The sequence below is a fragment of the Cebus imitator genome, unplaced genomic scaffold, assembly GCF_001604975.1.
Source record: "Cebus imitator isolate Cc_AM_T3 unplaced genomic scaffold, Cebus_imitator-1.0 Scaffold131, whole genome shotgun sequence".
NCBI classification, from domain to species: domain Eukaryota; kingdom Metazoa; phylum Chordata; class Mammalia; order Primates; family Cebidae; genus Cebus; species Cebus imitator.
This window is the reverse complement of record NW_016107446.1, coordinates 594,856-600,232: the sequence shown is the minus strand read 5'-3', so window position 1 is coordinate 600,232 and position 5,377 is coordinate 594,856. Positions and strand designations below refer to the sequence as shown.

Here is a 5,377-nt window from a genome sequence, read left to right as displayed (position 1 = left end):
GGAGGGTGACTGAAAGGGCACATGCAATGTCTCTGTTGAACCTGAAAGGCAAGAGAAGTCTCATTTTTGAGTCAATGGCTTGATTATGTAAGTTTGTCATCCTTCTACTTTTATTACTCCCTGAATGAAAAATGAGCTGAAATATCTAGCTTTATAATTCCTTGCATTGAGAAAGTTTTAAAATTTAGTAAGAAATGTGTCTTGATTTTTAAGGCTCTCCATATGTATAGAATTGAGTTCAAATTGGAAGGAATTTCAGTGATGCTATTAAGAGTTGGTAAGCAATGTGATCTGGTGGAAAGGAATTTGTGTGTGTTTTGGGGGGTTTTTTCCCCTTCTGTCTTTGCCAATAATTTGCTGTGAAATTTCAAGGAACTCTCATCACTTTTCGGTTTTCAGGTTGAAAAATATGAAGAAGAAAAATTATTACTCTTTTATAAGAACATTGGCATGTTTTATAAACTAACTTCAGTTAGGGTAAAAGCACTTTAAAATCTGAGGAAGAAAGACTATATTTTCAGGGATCATTTCTATAGTTTGTTACTAGAGAAGTTTCTCTGAACGAGTAGAGCACCGCAGAATGGAGGCCTCAGAGGCAACGCCACACATCTACAACCATCTGACCTTTGACAAACCTGACAAAAGCAAGCAATGGGGAAAGGAGTCCTTGTTTAATAAATGGTGTTGGGAAAACTGGCTAGTCATGTGCAGAAAGCAGAAACTGGACCCCTTCCTGACACCTTACACTAAAATTAACTCCAGATGGATTAAAGACTTAAACATAAGACCTAACACCACAAAAACCCTAGAAGAAAATCTAGGCAAAACCATTCAGGACACAGGCGTAGGCAAGGACTTCATGACCAAAACACAAAAAGCATTGGCAACAAACGGCAAAATAGACAAATGGGACCTAATCAAACTCCACAGCTTCTGCACAGCAAAAGAAACCATCATTAGAGTGAATCGGCAACCAACAGAATGGGAAAAAATTTGTGCAATCTACTCATCTGACAAAGGGCTAATATCCAGAATCTAAAAGAACTAAAACAGGTTAAAAAAAAAAAAAAAAAAGAAAGCCCATTCAAAAGTGGGCAAAGGATATGAACAGACACTTTTCAAAAGAAGACATTTATGAGGCCAAGAAACATATGAAAAAATGCTCATCACCACTGGTCATTAGAGAAATGCAAATCAAAACCACATTGAGATGCCATCTTATGTCAGTTAGAATGACGATCATTAAAAAATCTGGAGACAACAGATGCTGGAGAAGATGTGGAGAAATAGGAACTCTTTTACACTGTTGGTGGGAGTGTAAATTAGTTCAACCCTTGCGGAAGACAATGTGACGATTCCTCAAGGACCTAGAAATAGAAATTCCATTTGACCCAGCAATCCCATTACGTGGTATATATCCAAAGGATTGTAAATCGTTCTATTATAAGGACACATGCACACCTATGTTCATTGTGGCACTGTTTACAATAGCAAAGACATGGAACCAACCCAAATGCCCATCAATGATGGACTGGACAAGGAAAATGTGGCACATATACATCACAGAATCCTATGCAGCCATAAATAATGGTGAATTTGTGTCCTTTGTAGGGACATGGATGAATCTGGAAACCATCATTCCCAGCAAGCTGACACAAGAACAAAAAATCAAACACCACATGTTCTCACACATAGGTGGGTGTTGAACAATGAGAACACATGGACACAGGGACGGGAGCATCACACACTGGATTCTGCTGCAGGGGAATAGGGGAGGGACAGCAGGGGGTAGGGAGTTTGGGAGGGATGACATGGGGAGAAATGTCAGATACAGGTGATTGGGGGATGGAGGCAGCAAACCACATTGCAAGGTAGGTACCTATGCAACAATCCTGCATGCTCTGCACATGTACCCCAGAACCTAAAGTGCAATAATATATAGATAGATAGATATATTTAAAAAAAACACACATGCATCAAAAAAAGCTTAAAATTAAAAAAATAAAAAATAAAATCTGAGAAAGAATTCACAATGTTATGTGTATATGTATTTATTATTTAGAAACAGGGCCTTACTCTGTTACCTAGCATGGCATCCTCGAACCCCTGGGCTCAAGGAATCCTCCTGCCTCATCTTCCTGAGTAGCTAGGACTATAGGCATGCACCACTACACTCAACTAATTTTTTTTTTTTTTTTTACTTTTTGTAGAGACTTGATCTCACTATGTTGCCCAGGCTGGTCTTAAACTCCCAGCCTCAGGCAATCCTTCCACCTTAGCCACCCAAAGAGCTGCAATTACAGGCATGAGCCACTATGCTTGGCCACATTATAGTTTAAAAAGTGCTATTATATATTCACCAGGTGAATGGAAAGCTGGTTTTGGGGTCTGATAATATGAACACAGTGATTAAAGACTTCCACAGTGAACATCTCCACCATGTGCCATCCTTGTCCACAGGGAGGCCTGAATCCATCTCTAAATTTGTACAGTCTACAAAATTTTGTTGTACAAATGAAAGGTATTATGTATTTTTTTCTTATACTAAGACAAGTTTAATTAAAGGTTTTGAAAATATGGAAAGGCTCAATTTGCTTTTTTCACATACTTCTTATAATGTTTGAATAGTTCATCTACTACAGCAACCATTCTTTTGACTAAATGCACTTTCTCTCTCTTTTTTTTTTAAACTTTAAGTTCTGGGATACATGTGCTGAACATGCAGGTTTGTTACATAGGTACACATGTGCCATGGTGGTTTGCTGCCCCTATCAACCCACCATCTAGGTTTTAAGCCCCACAAGCATTAGGTATTTGTCCTAATGCTCTCCCTCCCCTAGTTTCCCACCCCTCAACAGGCCCCAGTGTTTGGTGTTCCCTTTCTGTGTCCATGTGTTCTCATCGTTCAACTCCCACTTATGAGTGAGAACATGCGATGTTTGGTTTTCTGTTCCTGTGTTAGTGTGCTGAGAATGATGGTTTCCAGCTTCCCCAATTTCCCTGTAAACAACATGAACTCATTCTTTTTTATGGCTGCATAGTATTCCATGGTATATATGTGCCACATTTTCTTTATCCAGCCTATCATTGATGGGCATTTGGGTTGGTTCCAAGTCTTTGCTATTGTACATAGTGCCACAGTAAACATACATGTACATGTGTCTTTATAGTAGAATATTATATTATTAAATTAAATTACTCTTTTCTATTTTAGAAGAACTCCTTGATAGACAATGGACCACAACATTTACACAACACTTTATGTTATATTAATATCCTTTATGCTTGAGAGGATCAAGGGCAATACTGAATCTGCTGGCCTAAATTTTGGGAAAGCATTTTTAACTGTAAGTAGTTTACACAGATGCAAGATGCAATTGTAATGCAAGTGTGTGAAGCAGGCATGAATATTCCCATATTTTACACAAGGATATTGAGGGTACAAAAGGTTGAGATGTGTGTGAGGTCACATAGCTGATAAATGGAATAGTGGAGATTCTAAATCAGGCCACTTGACTCCTCCCCCATTCTCTTCCCATGAGTCCACGAAAGGTGGTTCAGGAGTCAGGAGTGGGGCATATTTAGAGTACTATTTATTTATTAGAGACAGAGTCTTGCTTTGTCACCCAGGCTGGAGTGCAGTGGCATGATCTCAGCTCACTGCAACCTCCGCCTCCCAGGTTCAAGCAATTCTGCCTCAGCCTCCCAAGTAGCTGGGATTACAGGCTTGTGCCAACTCACCCAGCTAATTTTTGTGTTTTTAGTAGAGACAGGGTTTTACCATGTTGGCCAGGCTGGTCTTAAACTCCTGACCTCAGGTAATCTGCCCACCGTGGCCTCCCAAAGCACTGGGATTACAGGCATGAGCCACTGTGCCCACCCTTACAGTACTATTTATATTGATAAGATATTATCCTGTTTTCTTTCTACTAGAAATTTAAATATTTCAGAAAGAAAATCTGAAAAAATTAACATTTACTATTTGGTGTTCTTGAAAACCACCTTTCATGCCCTTCAAGAGAAATAAACTGAGATCTTATATGGATGCACAAATTCCAAATGAAATGTTTTAAAATACCTTTGATTGTGTTATTAGAAAGTACGCTAAGATCTCTGAAACCATGTGTCTTCAAATCACCCATTGTCTGGTAAATAATAAGCACTCAATCAACGTTTTTGAGTGTACAAATGAATAAGGGCAAGTATTTCTGTATTCATTATTTGCATAAATGTATCTTTTCCATGTGCTAGCCTATATTTTAGTTATCTTTGCTTGAGTGCATGTCTGACCTTCCTAACTAGATTTTCATTTTTGAGGCCAGGAACACTGTTCTGTTCTTGGTATTTCCGTCCTTGGGGAGCATCGTGCACACAGCATGTTTATGGTGAACATTGACTTGAAACGAAAAGAGATGCGTATCTGCATCCCACCCCTCTTAGGCACTTCCTCGGATGCTCTCAGCCATGCCACCACCTTCAGGACCCTTTGCAGCTTCTTTTCTCTCAAGGCCGCCATGCCCACCAGCTCAGCTGAGGCTCCACCAGCAGCCCCAACATTGCAGGCTTCCCAGGGCTGGACCTCATACCACAGTGCAGATGCCCTCCTGCCTCTGAGGCCTGGGAGGTGGAAGGACCCACATGGTACCAAAGTCCGGTGCAGGCAGTTAGTTCTTGGGCTGAACCTTGACAGACAGGAGCATGGAGCTGTGGATGCATTCTTCTCCTTTGCTCCCCTTCCCAGGTGGAGACTGTAGTTCATGGGGTTTTCAGAAGATGCTTTTGTGAGAGGAAGCAGTCAATTCTGACCATGTCCTCTCAGATCAGCTGTCCACCTTCCTTTCTTCCTACTCTCTTTCCATCCTCTTACTTCCCTAGCACTGTACTCCCTAATAAAGTGGCTGCTCAAATATTTTGATCTCAGACTCTGTTTTCTAGGGAACCCTGGCCAGGATACTATTTTGAATAGTGCTGAGAGTGGCCCCCTTTGCTTTTGTGGGGTAATGGAGTGGGAGGCAGCTTGTGATGGATTTCTGATGGGGCTGGCCCCTGGCAGCCTTCTCTCCTCCTTCTCCTGGAAACTGGTCCCCTCTCACAAGCCCATCTCAGGGGCTTCTGCTTTCTTCTACGGCCCCACCTCTCAAGCCCCTGCAAAATGAGTCATACACCTAATTTGAGCTGATGACTCTCAGTCCTGCTCCCACCACCGTGGCATTTGATTGGTCTAGGGTTGGCCCAAGCCAAGTCCTTCCTGTTGTTTTTGTTTGTTTGCTTTATTTCATTCTAAGGAGAGCAGTCCCTTCCTCCTGTGGCAGCAGCATAAGATGCAAAATCAGGGAGCATGTTTTGTGAGGTAGAGGAAGCTGGTCAGCAGTGAGAA

The 5,377-nt window shown here is 41.2% G+C and overlaps 1 pseudogene; it reads left to right on the top strand.

Moving 5' to 3' along the window:
• Nucleotides 1-505: 505 nt before the first annotated feature.
• LOC119473092 lies at nucleotides 506-623 on the top strand (annotated as a pseudogene).
• The last annotated feature ends 4,754 nt before the right edge of the window (nucleotides 624-5,377 follow it).